Source organism: Coturnix japonica, chromosome 1 (assembly GCF_001577835.2).
Source record: "Coturnix japonica isolate 7356 chromosome 1, Coturnix japonica 2.1, whole genome shotgun sequence".
NCBI classification, from domain to species: Eukaryota; Metazoa; Chordata; class Aves; order Galliformes; family Phasianidae; genus Coturnix; species Coturnix japonica.
This window is the reverse complement of record NC_029516.1, coordinates 132,890,932-132,915,706: the sequence shown is the minus strand read 5'-3', so window position 1 is coordinate 132,915,706 and position 24,775 is coordinate 132,890,932. Positions and strand designations below refer to the sequence as shown.

At 34.2% G+C, this 24,775-nt stretch overlaps 1 protein-coding gene across 4 annotated transcripts in view; it reads left to right on the top strand.

The window, feature by feature from the left end:
* The window catches only part of GPC5 (glypican 5), a 519,876-nt gene that overhangs the window by 321,513 nt on the left and 173,588 nt on the right, over positions 1–24,775 (top strand). The gene's annotated exons all lie outside the window — the stretch shown is intronic.

The following is a 24,775-nucleotide window of genomic DNA, read 5'->3' as shown; positions in this document are numbered from 1 at the left end:
AAGAAAAAGAAAAGAAAAAAAGAAAAGAAAGAAAAGAAAAGAAAGAAAGAAAGAAAGAAAGAAAAGAAAAGAGAAAAGAAAGAGAAAAAAAAGAATAGGAAAGGAAAGGAAAAGAAAGGAAAAGAAGGAAAAGAAAGGAAACAGAAAGAAAGAAAGAAAGGAAAAAGAAAGGGAAAGGAAAAGAAAAGAAAGAAAAGTAAAAAGAAAAGAAAGCAAAAAAGAAAGAAGAAAAGAAAAAGAAAAGAAAAGAAAAAAAAGTCTTTTATTCTTTTATTCTTTTCCACCCTCTACCCCTTTTTTTAATCCTGGCATATCTCTCATGGATATTTTGTGGTACAAAACAAAGTATGAGAAAATTGGCTTTCCTTCAGCTTAATAAATACTGATGAATTGGGTGCATCCAAGCATCATCCTACATGATCCATCTTTAAAAGTAACGTTGTTTTGCAGGAAGGTCACAATTTACTTACTGTTCATACAGTCTTTCATCTTTGGAAGGAGAGCATTATGTAAATATTGAGCAAATTTGTGAATTGATAAAAAAATATATGTTGTGAATTCTCTCCTTAGAAATATAAACTGGTAAAGTCTCTAAAGCTTCCAGCATTATAGAGAAACGTTTTTGGTATTTTTTTATACTTTCTGTCTAGTGATCAGTATTTTGTAATATTTTTTAGCATAGCATGATTCAATTCCATTAAACGAGCCTATGGAGAGACTAATAATGTGTTTATTTAAGTATATTATTCAACAATTCTATTTAATATCTGTAGATTTGCCCCAGTGTAAACATGGTCTGAAATCTAACCTGAATCAACATAATTCTGATGTAAATGCAATAATATTATCAAGACTGACACTGCTAGAAATCTTTAACATTTTGGAAAAGATTCAGAAACAAAATGTTTATTAGACCTTCTAACTTGTGCAAGTCAAATATATTCCACATTCAAATGGTAAAGTTAATTTTCCTCTGCAATGTAAGTCCAATAAGTGCTAAGAAGGACTTATAAAACAATTTGTGTTTCATTTTTTTAAGTGCTTTTTAATTGCATATCTGAATTACTCAAAGTCAAGTTAATTGAGAGATAAGAAACTAGCTTCAGAATAGTGTAAAACAAAAGTATTGCTTTTGGCCATCAGCCTTAACATGAAATTTCCTTCAAGCTTCTATTAAAAATGACTGCAATAGTTTAAATTTCTTGTTTTGGACTAATCATAAAGTATCAGTGTTCCAGGACAAATGCAAACATACAAAAAAAAACTCAAACAACTTGGGAAGAATGAAAAGTCTGATTTGTCCTTGCTGAGTTGATTTGAGCTATTTCAATTACCTTATTAATTTTGGATAAACAATTACACATTTACTTATGCTTCCACAATTAAAAAAAAAAAAAAATTCCACAATTAAAAAAAAAAAAAAAACCAAAAAAAAAAAACCCAAAAAAAACCCTAACTAACTAACAGCAACAACAACAAAAAAAAAAACCAAGTTGTTACATTTCTTTACATTTTCTGCACTCTGAATGTAGTTATTTCACTTCTCTGGTTTTATGTCCAGCTCAATTATCATGTGCAGCACAGTTTACCACAAAATGCTTGTCAATACACAATTGATACTGCCTAGTTTGCAAAACAAATCAAAGCATCATGATTTTTTTTTCCCCTAAATGTTAGAAATTGTTAGAATATTCTGGTTTAGAGTTTTTAAATTTTTATTTATTTATTTATTTATTTTTAATCTTTCTGTTACTATAGAGTAGCATTTCTTTAAAAAATGGTATTCCTTAGTGTTCAGTTTTATAACCAAACAGGATTTTCTCAGTATTTAGAAGTGCATTATAGCTCTTTGGTAACTTCCTGAGAGGCATGAGATCTAAGAACCTCTTTCAGTTCTTAGGAGAACATGCTTATCTTGCTTTTTTGTCCTTCCCATGCTGACATCAATAATTTTAAATACACAGTAACTCCCCTTTCAAGCCTAAAAAAACCCCAACATTTTCCAGCTAGAAGTAAATTTGCCAAATACTCCCAACCAGAGTGCTTTGCTGGAGTCTTGGTTTTCTCTCTTATGAAATAAGAGTGCACTATTTACAATGGAGGTTAAGACTTGATTTGTAGAGTACCTAGAGCTCATTAAATGCCAAGATGCATTATTTAATAGCTGCTTAGAGCATTTTTTTTCTTAGCTACTGCAGCAAAAAATCATCAACAGCAATTCACTGAGGAAGATGTTTTCCTGTAATCACTGCTCATTGAATTCATTGTGATTTATCAGCATGTGTGAAATAAAATAAAATTAAAAGAGTGAAAGAAGTTTGACTATAATGTCTTATTGTGATTATTTTATATATATTGTCAGACCTCTATGTGCAGTTAGACTGCGGAAATCAGAAATAGAAAAGACATGACAACTAATAATTCTACCTATCAATGAAAATTTGGTACCCCTTCAACATCCCTTCTACATGAATGAGGATGATTAAAGACTTTTTAGCAGGGTCTGTGACAATAGGACAAGGGGAAGCAGTTTCAAACTAAAAGTCTGTATATTTAGGTTGGATACAGGGAAAAATCTTTTACAGTGAGGGCACTGAGGAATTGGAATAGGTTATGCAGAGATGTGGTGGATGCCCCGTCCCTGGAGACTTTCAAGGCAGGACTGGATCTGGCCCTGGGCAGTCTGATATATTGTTGGATGTCTCTGTTCTTTGAAGTGGAGTTGGGCTAGATGACCTTTAAAGGTCCCTTCTAAATCTACAAATTCTATGTTTCTGTGATTCAATGATTCAATTTTTACCCAGTCTATTTTTTAATACTTCACATAATGTTACTGTTTGTTATGATATAGGATTGAAAATTCTTATGTTATGTTTCATGTGCACAGATTCCATCTTAGTGCACATGATCTTAAAATAGTGGGTTTTTTTCTGCAATACTTATTGTCCTTGTACTTATTGAAACTTTTGAGTTTAATTTCTTCCACTTTATTTTTATTTTTATTTTTATTTTTTTATTTTCATTCAACCAAAATTGTAACATGTTAAACCTTATCAGAGCTTAATTTCCACATACAACTCTTAAGTTAGCAAGATGTCACTTTCACAACCTGGTTACTTCTGCCTGCAGATAATTTTACCTTACTAGAAAGAACAAAAATGTATTTTATAACAAAGTCTCAAAAATTCAAATATAATCAATTTTTAAATTTTGTTGTCGTACTTCAATTTGAGCTTTCCTCTGCATAACTGTAGATGGTTATGAGAAAATAACATTTTTTATATGATGTGGAAATAAAGTATGAAATGAGAAATAAAAATGTGTGTTATTTGAGGGGATGAGAACATAGAGAGCTAAATATATGAAAAAAAAAACCAAAAACTACCAGTTCAAATGGGAATTCAGAGTTATTTTAACAAAGACTAGACTAGTGATAATTTATAGACAGTTTTATTTTTTTCTCATTCAGTGTTGGTGATAAGACATTATATAGAAGTTGAAAGTTCTCCTATAGTTATATTAATATACTTTTAAATATAAACTTCCATTGTCTGAATACTATTATCCATTTTAAGCTGGATTGAGGGTCCAAAAAACCCAACTCTTAAATAGATGACAAAAGAGCTGGTGCAGATGCAAGAATTTTAGCTTTTTTGACCATGGGGCAATTTACACTGCACCTGGCATGATGGCTGCTGATGCAAGCAGCCTGTCCCTGAGGGGTAAGAGGATATTAGCTGAAGAATTAGCGGGACTCATTGACAGGTCTTTAAACTAGGAACAAAGGGGGAAGGGGGCGAAATAAGGGCTACTGGGTTTGAATGGGTCATTCGAGGGATTGTACCAAACTCTGTGGGTAATGACGGCAGAGTGCAAAGGGAGGGAGCAGGGCAGGGGGATGCTGGGGATGCTGCTGTTCTAGCGGATCCTAGATCCCTTATAAAGGTGGCGAGACGGATAGCCCGGCTGAAGTGCCTTTATACTAATGCACGCAGCCTGAGTAACAAGCAGGAGGAACTGCAATGCACTCTGAAAGTTATGAAATTGTTGCTATCACAGAAACATGGTGGGATAACTCCCACAATTGGGATACTGCCATCGATGGCTATAGACTCTTTTGGAGAGATAGGCGAGGTAGGAAGGGTGGGGGAGTTGCTCTCTATGTCAGAGACTGGATAAACTGTGAGGAGCTCCCTATGAGAAACAGTCAGGAACAGGTTGAGAGCCTGTGGGTTAGGATTAGAGATGGGACTAATAAAGGTCAGCTGGTATTAGGGGATACTACAGGCCTCCTGATCAAGGGGAAGCTGTTGACGAGGCTTTCTTGCTCCAGATGTGTGAGGCGCTGGCTCACGGGCTCTTGTCCTGGTGGGGGACTTCAACCATCCAGACATCTGTTGGGAAAACCACACGGCGAGCTGCAAGAGCTCCAGAAGGCTCTTGGAATCCATTGATGATAGCTTTCTGGTTCAGGTATTGGACAGACTGACCAGAGGTGAAGTGTTGCTGGACCTGCTGCTCACCAATGCTGAGGAGATCATCAAAGGTGTCAAGGTTGGAGGCTGACTACATGGTCGCTCCAGCGACCATGCCCTGTTTGAGTTTGTGATCTCAAGCAATGTGGGCCTGGCAAAGAGCAGGACCAGGACACTGAACTTCAGAAGAGCAGACTTCAAGCTACTCAATGGATTGCTGGCCAAGATCCCCTGGCGCGCTGCCCTCAAAGACAAGGATGTTGAGGAGAGCTGGCTGCTCTTCAAGGATGCCCTCCTGGAAGCACAAGAGGTCTCCATTCCCCTGAATAAGAAAGTGAGCAGGCGAGGTAGGAAACCGGCATGGCTCAGCAAGGACCTGCTGAGAGAACTGAGGGCGAAGAAAGGGGTGTACAAGCTCTGGAAACAAGGCTGTGTCACCTGGGAAGAATACAGGGATGCCGTTCTGCACAGGCAGAACAGAACCTGGCAAAGGATGTGCTTTATTAATGACATTGATGAGGGAATTGAGTGCACCCTCAGCAAGTTTGCTGATGACACCAAGCTGAGTAGTGCGGTCAATACAGTGAAAGGAAGGGATGCCATTCAGAGGGACCTCGAAAGGCTGGAAAGCTGGGCTCGGGTGAACCTAATGAGGTTCAACACAGCAAAGTGCAAGGTTTTGCACTTGGGCCGGAAGAACCCTAGTCACCTGTACAGGCTGAGAGGAGTGGTCCTTGAGTGCAGCTCGGCAGAGAAGGAGCAGGGGGTCCTGATGGACGAAAGACTCAACATGAGCCAGCAGTGCGCTCTAGCAGCTCGGATAGCAAATGGGATCCTGGACTCCATCAGGAGAGGGGTTGTCGGCAGGGATAGGGAGGTGATTGTCCCTCTCTACTCTGCTCCTGTGAGGCCCCATCTGGAGTACTGTGTCCAGGTGTGGAGCCCTCAGTACAAAAAAGACATGGAGATTTTGGAAAGGGTCCAGAGGAGGGCCACGAAGATGACCAGGGGGCTGGAGCACCTCCCCTGTGAGGACAGGCTGAGGGAGTTGGGTTTGTTCAGCCTGGAGAAGAGAAGGTTGCGGGGTGACCTCATTGCAGCCTTTCAATACATGAAGCCCTTTGAAAGGGCTGACAATAGCAGGACACGGAGAAATGGTTTTAAGTTAAAAGAGGGAAGATTTAGGTTGGATGTTAGAGGGAAGTTCTTCATTAGGAGAGCGGTTAGGCCCTGGAACAGGCTGCCCAGGGAGCTTGTGGATGCCCTGTCCTTGGAGATGTTCAAGATCAGGTTGGACGGGGCCCTGGGCAACCTGATCTAGTAAATGTGTATGTTTGGTGGCCCTGCTAGGCAGGGAGGGTCGGAACTATGTGATCCTTGAGGTCCCTTCCAACCCGGGTCATTCTGTGATTCTGTGATTCTGTAAGCTGACAACTAAATTGCTGATAACATTTTTCTTTCTCAGTGTCCTTCCTCCTTCTTTAATGCCAAACTTACTTTATTGAATGTTACAAATAATAAAATGTCATTTTATATATGAGAGAAATAATGACAAATGTTCACAGATCTCAGTATAATTTATATGGAATACAGTTCCCCAGTGGGTTAAATAAATTAAATACAGTATTTCCTTAGAGAAAATTGCAAAATAACCATTAATGGTATTTGCTAAATATTCATTGTAAATATGTCAGATAATCAGAGAATCAGAAAATTATTTGCATTGGAAGGGACAACTAGAGACCATGCTGAGTGTCCTCTCCCCTTGCAGTGTGTGAGGACACCTTCCCCATTCAACCTGCCCTTGAACAACATCTCCGGATAATCTGTTCCTGTGCCTCGCCACTCTCCTAATGATGAATTTAACCCTTATATTTAATTTACACAATCACTACTTCTTATTCCTGTCATTACAGTTACTGATGAAGAGCATTTCCCCATCTTTCTTGTACCTCCCCTTGAAGTACTTCAAAGCCACTATAAAGTCTCTTCAGTGGCCTCTTTGCTCCATACAAAATAACAAATTCTCCCTACCTATCTTCACAGGAGAGGTGCTCCAGCTGTTCATTTCCATGGCCCTACTCTGGATCCACTCTAATAAATTCACAGGTTTCTTATGCTGGGGTCCCCAGAGCTGGTTGTAGTACTCCAGGTGGGTCTCATGAGAGTGGAGTAGGGAGGTAGAATCACCTCCATTAACCATGATTCTTTTGAGGTATCACAGAATATGACTGGCTTTCTAAGCTACACACCCTGATGACTCCTGTCCAATTTTTCATCCACCAGTACTCCTCAGGCTGCTCTCAATGCATTCATCACTCAATTTGTACTGATATTTGAGATTGCCCTGATGCACCTTGCACTCGGCCTTGTTGGACCTCAGGACCACTTCATGAACTTGCTCTGCCACTCAAGCTTGTTCAAGTCCCTCTGGATAGCATTCTTTCCCTCAAGTGTGTCTACTGCACTACTCAGTTCAGTATCATCCACAAACCTTATCCCTGAGGGACACTAGTCATCACTGATCTTCACCTGGGCATTAAGCCACTGACTCCAAATGCAGTCATCCAAAAAATTCTTTATCCACCATATAATTCACACATCTCTCTCCAATTTAGAGACAGTGAGGTTGTGTGGGATTGTGTGAAATGCTCACATGATGAGTTTGTCTTCTAATCTACCAATTCTTCCATGTCTTTATAGAAGACCTTTATAGACCTCATAGCAATTATCAGTAGTAATTACAAGTATCATGCAAATAACAAATATAAATTCTCTCTTTTTTTTTTTTTTTTTCCCCTAGTTTTTGAAACCTTAGGAGTGTATATAAATCTAAAGAGATTGTTTTACCTTGAAATGATCATTTTGTCATGTTCTAACCATATCTTGTTATAGTATTAACTGTTAGGAATTATCCTTTTTTGAACAAATATTCACATATTAAAAAGTGGTTCTGTCTCTTGATGTTCATCTGTCTAGCCCAGAGTACCACACACATCTGCTTCATTCTGTTTACTTAGCCTGCCTCTTTCTCACACATCAGTTTGAGTCACAGTTCTTCACCATGTGAAAACACACAGCTTTCATCACAATCTAATTACTTGTATTCTGCTCTTTGGTAGAAAAACATACTTCCAAGACAAGACTGCATAAAGTAAATGAACTTGATTACATCTAGATTAAAGTCAGAATCATTTAGATATTTCCTTGCAGAAACACAACTCAGTTCATGCTAGGTATGATGTAAATGCAAGGCTGACATGCCAAGGTATCATTTTCTTTCTCCAATATGCGAAAAAGAAAAGAGCTTAAAAAAAAAAAATAAAAAAAAAAATTGATTTTTAGGACGTTGAATAATTTAGCATGTTCTTTTTCTGTGGAAAAAGAAATATTTCATAATGGTTTAAATACAACAATTCATTGAGCATGTTACTTGTTCTAATTTGTTGTTTTTGCTTTCCTGGAACATGGATAAATGTGGGTTTTCAAGCTAACTTTCCTTCATATTAACTTGTGCTAGTCTATTCATTAAAAAGACTGTTGAAATATATTCTTGAGTAGACTTTTTTTCTCATAAGTACTTTTTTATGATTCCAGGCTGAGTGCTATAAAAAACTCCCCCCCCATATATTGACCATTGATACACACAAATCACATTGTCTTGAATATCTCTTTAATTGGATCAGAGACTTCCTCATTCAGACTTTTGCCAAATAATTTTATGTTTTCAGAATCCAGATTGATTTAAAACCAGTGTACTAGGTAGATGTTCTTAAGTGTTTGGCCATCATCAAAGAACTACCTGTTCTGGATACTGCCATTCACGCATACAGGCATACAGACACAAGCCCCAAACCAAGTGAAATTGATTTTAAGTGTTGTAACCAATGTATGAAATTTAAGTTGCTGGATGCTTCTCCTAGTTTACAGGAGGGAGATTAAATCTGTTTCCCGTGTGACCTGCCTAAATTATAAATTTTCATTCACGTCTCAGAATCCACTTTACTGTATTTGCTCTTCATTGACCTAATCATTTAAACATCTGGATCAGAAATTGCCTACCTCATTGGTCCAAAAGTATCCATTAGTTTCAAAAAGAGGAAAAAAGTGATTTGTAAACATCACCTAGAATCTCAGTTGAAACCTGGACCTTTTCAGTCCAAGTTCAGATGAGGATCCTCATTAGAAATGCACATTTGAAACATATCTCTTGATTAGCCCTACCACTGCTCTCTTTTTCTCGTGATGTAGCATACAAACTAGATTCCTTTCAGAAGAAAGAAGACTGAAAGATGCAGAACAAGAACACATCTCTAGCAGCTAGTGGGAAGAAAGAATGAATAAGACCTAATCCAAAATAAAACACCTTGAAATACATGTTGTATAGGCTTTGGATACACATGACAAATTCTGCAGATCTGCTCTCTATAAATCCCACTTCTGACATTCTGCATTCTTTTGCTAATGTAGACTTCACATTAAAATATTTTTTTGAGTTTGATATATTGCTAAACAGATAATGTAAATACAATCCTATATAAAGGAACACCTGTGCTTATGTCAAGATATGTGATCTTAAAAGCCGCCTAACAGTCACAGTAAATGAGCTCAATAAGCTCTCCTTGGCAACTTCTTCTCTCTGTTCCCAATCTAATTGTTTTAGTATTATCTGAATCCACACTGCATACAAAGCAGTTGTCTCTACTATTGTAACACAACATATCATGTCCTACAGGTAGGACATGGTAGCTTCATGTAACAATTTTCTGTTTTGCTTCGATTAGTATAACAAATGCCATACGAGCAACTGTCTGGCAGATTAGTAGTGATGAGATAAAGAGCAAATATAGTTTCTGGGCATTTGTTTGAGCACTCCATATTTTACAATCTACACAGAAAATTAAACATAGATAGTTAAGCAAGAACAGCTGTAATCATTGAATTTTGGTTCCTGTAATTATTTGTAGGTACATTTAGCAGTTTCTGAAATGAGTAAATGAATTTCCCATTCTCATATTTGTAAAACTCTAGAAACACTGTACAAATAAAATATATTGTGCAAAAAAGCTATTCAATTACTCAAATGTTTTTATTTTACAGTAATAACTTTCTACATGTTCACTATATTTTTCTACCTAATTCTCTAATGTTATCTAAAAACACGTATGTTATTTCCACAGTTCTCCTTCAAACTGTCATTTTTTCTATACTGCTATATCTTGTGCTCTGTATGTTTTCCATGAAAATTATGTCGAGTTTAAAATTGTTTTAAAACACCATGTAAGTATTTACTACAGATATATTCTGGTTCAAGACCATAGTTCCAGTGAAGAGTAATACATAATTCTTTTCAACAGTAGTTATTTCAAACCATTTCCTGGAAAGCATTGAAACCCTACAAATTTACTGAGTGCCAGTCAGTTAAAAGGTAAATAGCACCTTCCATGATGTAGCTTAAGGGACTGATTTTCAACAGGTTACAGCTTAATTTATCTGTGGCAGTGAAACAACTCAATTTCTGTGTGTGGGAAATTTCAGATGACTGGTATGTTAATAAGTAATATTTTAGTAGTGTTAGGCACATCACCGGAGTGCTTAAACATAAATAATCTCAGTCAGGAGAAAAATTGCATTGCTGTGATGGATCAAAGCATATTTCATGAGAAAACTTTGTCACAAAACAATCTAATAGTTATTATTACAGTTGTTCATAAAGCAATTAAATCTTTCTCAATTTGTTTTACATTTATTTTCTATATTTATTAAATGAAACAATAAAATTTATGTATCACATATTCTGCATAGATTAATTCGTGGGGAACTGGAACAGAAATCTGCAATCCAGTTGAAAGATAATGACTTTTATTTCTGTGGAATAGCATTTATTGTTACATATATTTACTGGGAAAGCCAGGTGACATTTTAAAATTCCATGACTGTGTATTTGATCTACACAAGAGCACCATATCATCCATAAATATTATTAATGGTAATACAACTACAGCACCTGTACATCCAGCTCAATTTTCAAAATAATAGCTTAATCTAGTATTATTCAGACACTCTTCACACAAATGTAATGGCGATATACAAGTCAGACAAAGTTCATATCAAAGGTTCATATAGCAGGAAAATACAGCTTTGTCATACTAACTTCCTCCAACATAATCACATTTGAAACAGAGAAAAAAGTCTTATTTCAGAAAAGTTGCTACTAATAAGCTAGAACTAGTTACACAAATAACCACATAAATGCACTCAGTATTGGAAAATTTTTAATATCTAGCAGCACTCTTTTATTATTGTAAAGAAGTACATGTCATTTCTGTATTACTTTAATATTTAACAGTTTGCACAGGCTTAGAAATCATATTTATTAGATATGAAATTTTGTATTACCTGTAGAAGACACAGATTGATTTTCAAAGATGTTGTAAATTAACAGATCTACTACTTATTATACATGCACTAATTTGGAAAACAAAATTATTTGAAAAATTGTAGAAAAAGCTGGTAATCTCTAATGGCTTAAAAACATGGGATAGCGAAGAAGTCAGACGTTAAAATAATGCTACTTGACATTTTTTCTTGACAATAATATTTCTGTTTTATTAAAAGGAACTGAAGTGTTGCATTTTTTTTGCCCAAATTTAATGAAGGATTCATATCATGCCAGAGCATGTCTCTGCATTTGCAACTTCAGCTAAAAAAAAAAAAAAAAAAAAAAAAAAAGCTGGTCAAAGCTGTTTTTGTGTTGGTTTGTTTGTTGTTTGTTGTTGTCTCTGTTGTTTTTTCTTCACAGAATCATACAATAGAATGTCCTAAATGGGAATGGTCTCACAAGGAACAAGTCCAATCCTGCCCTGTGCTAAAGATTCTTATTTATTCCTATTTATTTATTATTTTTCTGGAAGAATACTGTGAAAAAGAGTATTTAAATCTGCTAAAATCCAAAATAATAATAATAATAATAAAATGACTGACTTCCCCTGCTCAATTAATTGGGTATCCTTGTCATAAAAGGAAATTAGGTTCATTAGACAGGATTTTCCCTCCTAATCATATTTTGTCTGTGACCAATGACTGCACTGTCTTTCAGATGTCATTCAGTCATTTCCAGAATAATTCTGTCTCCTTACATAATTTTACCAGGCACTGAAGCAAATCAGACAGTTATATTCACCATCTTTCAGTATTGGGACCTCTCAACATTCCCAAGACTGCTGAAAATTAAGAGGTTTTCTGATGACATCAGCCAGCTCTTTGAGTACCCTGGGATGAATCCCATTTGGCCCCATAGGTTCATATACATCCAGATGGAGCAGCAAACTTTATATTAACAGAGAACTCTTAAAAGTCAATTCCACTCTTCTGTGTCTTGTTAGGTTTTCTTATGCCATAATGTTTGGATGTATATGTGCATGTGAGTATTTATATATATATACATATATATTTAACAACAGGGAGATCACCCAGGTCTTTGACTAGCTTTCTTTGTTTTAGGAGTCATAGAAAGCTTACAATGTTCAAAAGTTTAAATGGAAAAGTAATATTTGATTTCACTGATACTTGAATTCTACACAAAATTGATATTAATACACTAAAACCAAATATTCAGTTGAAAAGAAGGTAAGTGAAGTAATATTTGTCTTTATTTATAATATGGGAACTCTAAAAAATTAGGATGTAATAGATATAATAGCAAAGACCATAGCTGCTAAGTCATTGATGGACTTCTAAATGCACTGCTCAAGGCCTTGAGGAGACTGGATCGGAACTTTGTAAACTATAAGAAGGAAATTAATATAATGGATCATAAGGGAATAAGCAAACTTATCTTTGGATATTTGAAAGGGTTTGTTAGATTCTGCAGAACTTCTTATAGGATGCCTAGAGGAAAGTCTAGAGGCAAGGTACAGGAGGGGTAAAAATAAACTGAGAAGAATGAATGTATAAGGAATAGAGATAAAGGTGGCAGAGTGCACGTAAACAAATTTATGGTTAATATACTTGTCTGACCTGATTACCATAGTCTGTTTTCCCATTAAACACTATTCCTAATTTTCTCCCTGTGCGTCACGAAAGCAAAATTCAAGCTACTGTAGATATTAAGTAGGTTAAAAGGTCTGGGCTGTTAGCAAAGTTTTGGAAAATTTGCAGTGAAGTACTAGGTATGTTTCTTAAGTCATATACCATTATCTATTTAAAATAATTTTGAAAATTACCTGTAGGAAGGAGGAGTCTTAAAACTTTTTCTAACACCTTTTCTTATTTTCCTGACTTACTTTATTTTGTATGATGAGGATTTTTGGCTTTCATTTTGAAAACTGAAAAATTAAGTTGCAAACCAGGTTGGATGGGACCCAGGGCAGCCAGGTCTAGTATTAGATATGAAGGCTGGTGGACCTATGTGCGGCAGGGGATTTAGAGCTTGATGATCCTTGAAGTTCCTTCCAGCCCAAGCCATTTTATGATTCTGTGATTCTGTGATATTGACTGGAACCAAGGAAATGGAGCACCAGAGATTGGCATTGAAAGCCTCAGGATATAGCTCTAGATGCACAATAAGTGGAAGCGAGGCATATTTCAGAGACAGTGAATCACTTATCATTGCAACAGAAGCATGTGAAATGTGCTCCTATAACCAGACAGCTACACTCTCTGTTTAAAACATTTGTCTTTCTCTTTTTCTTTTCAAAGGCAGCCTTATGGTCCTAATGTTTCCTATGCATTAACTTTGAGGCCAGGGCAGTTTTTTAAGAGCAGATACCTGGATTTTATCTCTTAGTAGCCTAAAACAGTGCTAAGTAAACAGCTCCTGACATAGTTTATGTTGGAGTGGATGGGAGCTGCCTCTGAGTTTCCTGTTGAAGCCAGACCCCTTTTCATCCAGAAAGTTCAGATTCACAAATCGCAGTAGAATGTTTATGCATCTGCTAAGTAGGACTCTTGTCTGTGAACAAAAAGGCTTCATGTTTTGATGAATTTGTTCATTTTATATATTTTTTATCATAAATAAAGTTTCAGTCTCTAAGCCCTGCACGTATTTTGGAATCTTGAATTTAGGACCACAATCCCTATTTGAGCCTTTTGTGTAACGCTTATGAAAAATAAGAACATATAAGTATTACGCAAGGATAGAATGATGTAGACACTGTGATAATTATGAACTCTGTCTGGATGAATGATGATAACACATCTCATTAACATCCACTAAACTTCAGAATAATACTGCTAAAGAATGCAATACATCTTAAGCTAAAATCCAGAAGTGCTAAATGCATGATTTAAATTATCAAGCACAGAAGGATAAAGTTACCAACGTAAAAATAGTAATTGTTTTCTATGCAAAAATACAAGCAATGAGTCTTGTTCTAAGATTTATAGATTTACAGTTACAATTTGCAACATCACACTTTCTAGTTACTTGTAGATCTTGCCCAATGAATGAAAGTCTGCCTGCAGAAACATGTACACTGTTTCATGAAAAAAGTGTTGCTCTGAAGAATTTCCTTTGCTATTTCATTCATTTTTATAGTGGCAACATTTGGGTCTTCTGAAATGCATCAGTGCATATTTCAAGTAACTTAAAGGAGTCTATCACAAGCACAGTTTTGTTTTATAAAATGGTAATTGCAAATTGTATTGAGAATAACTTTTTGTTGTTTGTTTGCTTAGCTACTGTGAACTTTTAGAGGTAAATGGATCATTTTAAAAAGAATTAATTCTCTTTTACTGTTGAAGTACCTAAAGAACACCACAGAATGGATGTAAGTACAGAGATAATAGAAAGTTTTGAACCAATCTTGTTTACAATCTTAAGCTGTAAGGAAGAGTGAAGGGCAGTAAGACCTTTCTCCACCTCCTTTCCTCATCTTTGGTCCTGCAGTAAATTCACTTGTGCTTTTTTAGCTTACCTCTCGTATATGGACCGGCAACAAGAGCAATGCTGAAAACTCATCTCAAGTCTAGGCACACAGCTTCCTGGCACACAGCATTTGTCATTTAGTGTCTTCTGACATTGATTTTCTTGCCAGACAGCACTGAACCATAGTTTCACCTTTGAGTTCTGTTCAGCTCTCTTTTACACAGACCATGAAGTCATTACAGAATCTTGGAGTAAGCATTAGGCTACATGTGACACAGTTTTTGGGTGAGCACAGCTTACTGCTTCCAAAACTCTCCCTCTCTCTGGAACTCGGAACAGGACATCCTCCAGTTCTGGAGGAATTCTTGACAGGTCACTCTCCATTGAGCTTCCTTTACAGTAAAATGAAGAACAACACAGTTAGCCATTTTGGGTACTGTTTTGCAATTTAAAATAAATTTTATATTCACGTACTACCCAATGTCTGTGAAAGAAGAGGAAGGATGCCTTGTAACTTACTCAGCTTTATCAAAAAGTAGTTTTCCTTCAGATCTTCAGGGCCATACAAAGGCCTGGGTAACAGATCACTGAGATAGATGATCGCTAGCTTACAGATGAATGTAGGTGAGCCTATTCTACTTGAGCTTCATGCAAGGATGTAAAATTCAGAAAGAGATTTTTTTTTTTTTTTATGTAATATTATGTTGCAAATTTATTAGAGTCAGTTCAGGGAGTTTCTGCTGAGGTTTAGTGGAAACATTTTCTGTGTAACACAGACCCTCCCTTATGACACGCACAGAAGATTTTAAAATCTTTTATTCTTTCATTGGAATGAACAAGCTTTTAATAATGAAATAAGATTTAATAATGCACTTTTACCAAAATATAGGATGCAAAACTCTGATTTTTCTGAATAATGAGAAAAACAAGAATGAGCTAGCATCAGGACTGCCTAGGAGACTGAAAGCATCAGATAATTCTTAAAGTTACTTGGTACTAGAAAGAAGTCTTTTTATGAGTGAAAGGTATATTGTATGAAATTTAGTTATCACATAGAAAGAATAATGAAAAAAATATATATATTTAATAAAAGGAACAATATAAGCAATTTCTAATTCTGTACTGTAGTACAAGAACTTCAGAGTGATTATCTGTGTAAAATATATATATATATATAAATATATATATATATACACAATATATATATAATACAAATATATATATATATATATATACACACAAATATATATAATACAAATATATATACAAATATCTATCTATCTATCTACCTATATATATATTTTTTTTTTTTTTGTTGTTCCCTGTGTGCTATCATGTATGTAAATCAAAAGGGTTAAATAAAACAACTGGGGAAAAAAAATTGTATCTTTAATTCTAAAATGAAAATAGAAATAATAGTAACACTGGATTGTGTTCACAAAGGGAACAAAGTTCACAAAGGGAACTCATTTTTCTAATGCAAAACTCGAAAATTAATAGTATATATATACTTATAATTATTAAAGATTTTATTGACAGATAGCATTATGGTCTAAAAGGAAGTTTGAATATACATGTCACAAATCCAGGAAGTATTACAAATACACTCATAAATCATATACAATCATATACAAAAATCAGCTACAAACTATGAAATTATTTATATTCATTATTACTAATATTAATTTTGATTTTATTTCTATTTATTTGTGTGTTTATATACATATGCATGTTTGTGTACATATATGTGGAATATAAGATTTTAAGAAATATGCAAATATAATAATATACAATTAAATTTCTTACAGACTGAAAATTTGGAAGTCAAAAATCTAATTAATTTGCATAAAATAAATAATTTGTGTTAATAAATAATTAGCCTGTAAGCACATAAAAATTCTGACAGGTTTAGAATCAGAAACAAAATATTTTTGAAAGCTTTTTTAAAATGCATATTTAAAATTTTATAAAACAAGGCAAAGAAAGGGTAATAAACATAAAACATAATATCAGCTTTTCATTATGTTATCAGTGTTCGGTATTTTTATATTTTTATTTTTATATTTTTATATTAGACTTCATCAAAATGAAAACAGAAAAAAAACAACACCAAAACCCAACCCAAACACTGAAGGTTCTATTTGCTTTTCATACTTCTTACTTGGTACAAGTATTACTCATCTTGGTACAAGTTTCAAAGCTGCTTTAGAAGCTTTATAGAACATAAAGCCACGATCTCAGCAGAAGATTATACAAACAGTTTTATAAGTGACACTATCAAAAGGAGCAGCAGACACTGAGAAAGATAACGGTTAGTCTGTAGTTCATCTTACTTAAGATCTTCCTTTTTTTTTTTTTTTTTTCCCTTTCCCTCTCTCCAGCCACTCCCCATTTTTATTTTTTTTTCTTTTCTTTTCTTTCTCTCCATACAGTATACTGCAAATGAAGGAATGTAAAATGTAAACTCTGACAGAAAAATGTGATTAATAAATATTGCAGATGACCTGCTGGAGAAGTTATTAGGGTCTAAATTAAAAAATAGGACAGAGCAGAGCAAGTTAGAATGAGTTCGCTAGCTCAGTAAGTCAGATAAAATAAAGCAGTAAAGTATCGAAAGATTATGATTATAACCCGTATTTGAGCAGCCTCTGAACATGAGACATAAAATAGCTTAAAATCTGGGTTCAAAAGAATTTATGTAGTAGAGATCTCAATGGTAGATGTGGCATCAAAATAGTTTTTACAGTTAAAAATGTGTAACGGATTTACAAAAACATGAATTTGTGAAATTTTGTTAGAAAAGATCTTCACATTATTATATTAATGTTAAATATTATTGTGCTGATAGCTATGAAGAGAGAATATTTTTTAATGAATGCTATTGTTATGTGAGCATGCTAAGCATATGCATTTACATGTAGAATTCTAGCATAATGAAGTTATTTGCATTAAATTTGTTCCTGAGTGTTATTCAGTATTCTTTCAGCCTTGTTCTCTGTTGCAAACAGTACCTTATCACATAGGAACAGTATGATGTAAGCATCTCAATTCAAAAGCACCAGAGGCCTTCCTGCAATGGTTACAAATCATTCTTTTGGGGAAATTCATTCACAGTATTTTCACAGATGAATGAAATGAATGCTCAAGTAGTTGGTCAAGTTAAGAATATTGCATTCAAAAATACATTCATGATAATCTGATCATATTTCTCCAAAATAAAATATTATTAATTTACAAAATATCTAAAAATAGATTATTAATCCACTATCTTTTGGATTGCTGTATTTTAGAAGTAGAATACCTTGGTGACCCAGGAGATCAGTTATCAGAAAACATACTGACACTGTCTGTAGGAGTCTGTGTGAAATCTCATTCGTGCCAGTAGTGGTTAGGAATATGAATTTATGTTAAAGGGAAATGAACTTTAACATTCGTTTACTGGATTGAAAGACACAACATACTTGGATAGGAGTTCTTAGAAATGATTGTATAGTCTTCCCTTTTCTTCTGGAATGACTGAGTCATGAGCCACCTAGCCTTTGCTCTTAGATCTGAAGCAACAACTCTTTTGAACTTTGTGGAATACCAAAGTTATGAAATAAGTCGTTTACCCTGGTAGAAGGAGATTTTCAGACAAAACGACACTATACGTACTTGTGGGACTTCAGTGTTATAAGCTCCAGTGTGGTCCTGTGGTCTGAATAATGATTAATAATTAGAGAATGTTAGGTGCACTCTTCCTGACCAATTTCATCCAAACAGGGACTTCATTATTCCGTGCTCCAAAATTTGCCATGAGAACTAAACTAGACAAATCAGAATGACTGGAAAACTAACTTCAAAAGTGCATTCTGTATTCAAAATAAAATGCTAATGGCAATCTGTTGTTTAGATCTCTTTGATATCATCTCACCTTTCTGTAGTGAAGGAGTCTGAAAGAAAAAAAAAATTGCAACCTATCAGAGGTTGTGCTAGAAGTCAGAACTTTACTGCTAATATTTAATTGGAAAAAAAAGTTGGTAGAGTAGCCTATTTCTGATAAAATGTAGATATAAAAATGAACAGAATAGAATGACAGGAATATTTCTGAATGCACTTTATGTACTAAGCACACAGTTTTCTACTCACATGCTCTTAAGTTGACAGAAACATTGATGGACATAAATGAGACTGAATAGAACAATTAGATAAACTGAGTAGAAAAAGCTGAATGAGTATAAAGAAATTTTTTTTACACATCTAGGCTTGGATTTTTACTCACAGAATCACAGTATAGTTGAGGTTGCAAGGTTCTTCAACTGATATTTTTTATTTATTTATTCACTGATGAAAAAGAATCCATCAATCAACAACTGAACCTTGATGTAGTCAGAAACTGGGGTGGACATGCAACCAAATTTCTAGGCACTAATATAATTTCTGTTGAGGTGCACTCCTCAGAAGTAGTGGAAGATATTTCATAGGTAATGCAGAATAATCTAATTGTCTTAATAATTATGCTAAGTAAATAGAATTTCTTTAAAAATGTTCCAAGATGAAAGATCCATCATTTTGTGAATTGATATGGCATGTAATATTACTTTCTGAGGGGATTTTAAAAAATGCTAAATGTTGGAATTAAAATGGTATTCTGTGATTAGATTTAGGAGCCACTGTAGGGTGGTACATGAACAAAATAAAATCCAAAACCAAATGTGTGACAGGTATGTTCACACTCTCTCTCATTTTACATAACAGTCTTTTAGATAACTGTTAGTCTTTTAAAATAGGTCTTCAGATTTTCTGGCATTATACTTCTCAAGTACAATTTCTGGTTAAAATAAAGAAAAAATCACCAGGATATTAAAATTGTACTCTTGTCTCTAAACTGGGTGATATAAAACTAGGTAGGAGAAAACACTTCATATCATACAGCTCACTGATGTCCAATAACATGCAGAATATATTCTGAGTTTATTGATTTAGGCGATAAAAATTGTAACAGAGGGAATATTTTTATTCATCTTGTTTGAATCTGATCAGCAGAATATCTGCCAGATATTGAAAGAATTGCTTTTAAAATAGCAGAAATAAAACGCTGTCTAACCCTTAAGGTGCTGTAAAAGAGAGATCTGAATGCATCTGTAAATGGTCTGGACACATTATACAAAGAGGATTAGCTTTTTTTTTTTTTTTTTTTTTTTTTTTTTTTTTTTTTTTTTTTTTTCCCTACAGAATAATAAAAAGGAGAAAAAATAGAGTGAAATGAGAAAGAAACAGGTGAGATAATAAAAGGAAGACACAAAATTATTTTTGCTTCTTTTGGGAAAGCACTGAAATCTCAAGGTATCACAAAATTACTGCTTAACAACAGCATTTTGTGGTTCTTTGTATGTAATCCATAAACATTTTAGAAAACAAAATCTACTTCAAATTGTTATATTTTGTTAATGTGTGAACTTTAGTACTTATTATTTTTTCTTAATACTTTTATAAATGAGGACACTCTTACCAAAGATACAGTTTATTACTTGAAAAGCTTATATATTTGTTGAAACTTATTACTGTAAAAACTGACTTTGTCTAAATAATAATAATAATTTTAAAAAAATACAAAAACAAACAACAACAACAACAACAACAAAAAACTAGAGGGGGAAGATAATAAAATTTTATGTATTGTGCAAAGCTTTCTAGTAAAAATTCCTTTCAGTATTTTTAGGGTTTTTTTTAGTACTATATTAATTGGACTAAATCTTCCCATTTCATTTGCTAATTTGTTCTCATATTTATAAATAATTTCTGTTAGCAAAACATAGAACAGACATAAAATAATTTCTTATACTGTCTGATTTCTTATGTTAAAATCTCATGCTTTTACTAAACTAGTTACACATTTCATTTTTGTTACAGCTACATGTTTACAGAAAGAACAAAAAAGAAAAAAAAATCCACATGAAGAAAAGATATATAGAACTTAGAAATAAGAAATCAGATCTGGAAAACTCCTGAGAATTTGAGAGTTGATGAATATATGAACATTTATCACCTACATTTTTAACATTTTTGATACAAGCAATAAAATTAACAGTTGACCAACTTTACACAAGGTATTCAATTTTTTTTTTTTTTAAGTGTTTAAATAAAGTGTGTGTGGCACACTGAAATATGTCCTATTACTAATGATGGAGAAAGCTACATGCCGAGTGGGTTTTGTTATGGACTGAATACATCTCACCTAACTGATAATCTCAAGGACAAATAACCCATTTGAGCTACTTCTATAGCCTCCCCATATAATCAGTGACAGAAATAAACGAATACTGGGATAGAATGAGGATAGAAATATCCTCATTACCATGGAGCTTAACACCAAAACTACAGGAACATGATTGAGTCCAGGACTGAATCTGTAATCAAGAGTTTTATATAAAGTATAACAAATAGAAGGTACTTAAGATATTGAAAATTAAAGTATTTCTAGGGAGTGGTATCTCTGGTGGCTGTAACAGTATACTTTCTTTATTTAGGGCTCATTCCATCTGTTCTCAATAAAAAACAGCTGTGAGTAGACAGTGCTTTTTTTCTCAGGCTACACTAAATGTACCACAAACCGGTACGTTCAGAAGTTCTCTGTCAGAAATATCTCATCAATACCCAATTGGAAACAGGCCAGTAAATTTATTTTAGAATCTGTTATTGAGAAAAAAAGATGCTACACAAAAACTGAGAAAGATGCCACAGTAGGTAGGATCCAGTAATTTGGATAGATGGGCCCAGCTGTCACGAGGGATTCCTGCCTTATGATTCTTGCAGTGTATGGATTATAGCTACATAGAATAAATACTGATTTATGTAATTTTATAGCTAAATAAATATACTGAAATAACTGTTTTATACAACACAATGGTACGAAGCTAGGCTAGAACTAAATGCAAGTTGGATAATGGTCATTTCTAGTTGTTCTTCAAGCAGTCAAATAAAATTCTGAGAAAAGTCCAGGAAGTCCTGAGGGCTACTAACAATGAGAAAGTTGAATTTTGAGGCTATCGAGCTAGAACCTCCGATACTATTAAAAGACAGGGTAACAATTTATATTTGGTTCCTGACTCAAAAGTCAGGACAGTGGAAAAGGTCAAATAACACTTTTCTCATTGCTTAATCACTTCTAACATTTGTCTTATAAAACTATGCTGCAGTTCTTAACATTTTGAAGTTAATTCTCTTTAAAATTTCACAAGATTTTGAATACAAAATATAAAAATTAGATTATATTTTTGTAAACTTTTTTGTTTGTTTTGTTTTGTTGTTGTTGTTGTTTTGTTCTGTTTTTGTTTATCTATGAGGCACAGAGGGAGAAAATACTTACTTCTGTAAAATCATATAATAACCTGAGTTGGAAGTGATCCTCAAAGATCATGGAGTCTATTTCCTGGCTCTACACTGGACCACACAAAATTGAAACCTGATGTCTATGAATGTTATCCAAACACAGACTGAACAATGGAAGCTGGGGGCCGTGACTGCTGCCCTGGGGAGGTTGTTCCAGGGACCAACCACTCTCTTTATCTAGTACCCCAATTGACCTTCCCCTGATGCAGCTAAATGCCATTAATTTGCACTTTCTGTCTGTCATCAGAGGTAGAGATCAGTGACTATCTCTTTTCTCTATTCATGAGTAAAACAATGGTCTGTTAGGAAGCTCCTTTCCCTCCTCATCTCCCCCTTCATTTGGTTAAAAGGGCAGGTGTTGAAATACCACTGAGCCATCTCTTATTGCGTGATGCTTTACTGACATTTTGATCAGTATGTCTGCCTATTTATGCCAGGAGCCATGGAAGTTAGGAACTTGCTAATTGATGATGCAGTTCAGAAGAAATAAGCCCTTCCTATTTCACTGATTCTGTGAGATTGGCTTATCTTCTCAAATTCAGCAAAAGCCTCTTTATTTCATTTTGTTTAATTCTGATTGCACATAGAGGTTTTTCATGTGCTTATTCTGGTTTTCTAACCTAGTGAGATATGAAGAAAAGAATGTTATTTTGGTAGCCACACAGTATGTAAGCCAGATGTTTTGTGATTCTGAGGCTTCATGTATCCACATTTACTTGCAGGCATTTCCTTAGAATTGGAATTAAGAATTTACTTAAATATGAGTCATAGAATGAAAAATTTACATGCTTATGCTTAAATGTAGACCTGGATTTATTTTACCCTAATAAATGGCATGGATAGTTAATTTTTGACTGTTCTGTTTGAGGGAAATAATAAAAATGAACTAACCTGATCTACTTTGAGATAACATCAGCAATGATATTAATTGATGCAAATTTCTGGGAACACTGTACCACTGATACCAATTACCTTTCCTGAAAGCCAAAGATGTAGGAAAGATTAGTTATCATTATAGAATCATTTTAGTTGGAAGGGACCATTAAAAGTCATCTTGTCTAGCTCCATTGCAATGAAAAGGGACACCTACAGCTAGATCGAGTTGCTCAAAGCACCATCCATACTGATCTTGAATGTCCTCAGGGACTGAGGCATCCACCACATCTCTGGGCAACATGTTCCAGTCTTTCTTTGAAGGTTATATTATACCACACATACTTATATGACTTCGTCTGACCCCTTTTCACTTCCATTTCACAACAACTTTATAGTAGTCTTAAAAATTTACAATCATACTTGCTTTAGATGCACATCTGTGAGCTTTGTCAGAAAACTAAAGTATACAGTGTATAGTGAACTGGAATCACATTGTTATCTTCAACAGCAAATTAATAAGCACAAACATAATATTTATAAATAAATTATAGAAAAGTATTTAGTTTTAATTCCTGGAAGCTGATTTATTTTAAGTGTGAAAGGCAAATGGAAGAGAGAGACCCAGAAGATATTCTCTGAAAATGCAAATTCTGTGAATATTGTTAGCCATACGTCACAGAAAGAAGGAACTGGAGATTCCAGTGAGGATGGAGTAATCTCCTTAAACTGCAAACATCCATTTTTCCTAGTGGAAATGTATGTGGAACTTAAGGGAAATGCTGACACAGATACCAACTTTTTAGACAGCTAAAGATATCTGAGAATAATTCCACCAAATTAAAACAGCATACATTTTGGAGATGAAAAAAAAAACCAACAAAAAAAAACAACTAATAAATGTTAACATATCACTCAGTGACATAAATATTACCTCATTTCAGTTTCTTCTTCCCTTCAGTATTTTTACTCACTTTTCAAATCTACATTTCAGATCCCCAGATAACCTTGGATTGTAATAAATGTATAGATAATTTGTGTACAGCCAATCTCCAAGCACTTAAGGTATTAACATCACAGACTAGAATCTCGCTCTGTGTGTAATTGCTGTTCATCTGAATCAAAGAAGAAAGTTTGTAATGCTTTTTATTATTTAATACTGCTTTTAAGGAGGTAATGGCTAGAATTACCTATGAGGTTTACAATTTGTTTTGCTAATGCATCTACTAGCAGAAAACTATGACAATCCTTTTCTCCATTGCAAGTTGATCATGGCAATATTTACAGCATAATCAATTGGATAAAAAAGATGCAGAGGATGGCATGATAATCACACATGCTATACATAATTTATTCTTGTTATCTGGACCACAACATTATATTAGATTAGCACATTAGATTTTACTCATGAGATTCAAAGAGGAAGAATAACACAGTCATCTGCTCTGTGTTTAACAATACCCTGAAATTTGTTACTTTAATACAGCTGAAGAAAAAAAAAAAAAAAAAAGCTTCTTAAAAGGCTTATGAGAAGCATTAGCATTGGTAATATGTAAAAGAGTTACGACAGGAAAGTAAACTTCACTGGATTTTTTCACAAATTTTTCCTAGAGAATGTCTACATTAAATGTAACATTAAATGTATGAACAGGAAGGCATAGCTACAAGAAAATTCATCAAGGAAATTGAAAGAGTGGACAGAGGGAATAAACACAGTCATGAAATAACCAGAATAAAATTGCTGAGTAAAGAAAAAAGGAAGATTGGCTATAGTAGAGTGAATATATGTTGAAGGCAAATAAAGAAAATGCATATAAGACAGAACAAGGCTAAAATGTTTTATCACACAGTCACATGTTTTCATGGGTAGTGTGACATCAGCATCCTCAATCCTCTTTACTTCTTTGAGGTCTAAAAGTATCCATAGACAACTATGACATGTTTAATTATTTATTCATATGAACAATATGAAAAATGAAATGCCTTTGTTGAAAAGAGCAAATGATATGATTTAGACCCGGTTACACAAAAAGGTGGAGGAAGAGATTTTTACTGACAAAATGTTGCAGAATTTAGTATTTTTTTCTTCCCAAGTGTAATTACTGACTTTCTGAAAAACAGACTTCATCTTCATCTTCAGATGGACAAAATTCAAATTATTAAAAATATTTTGATTTAAATAACATGT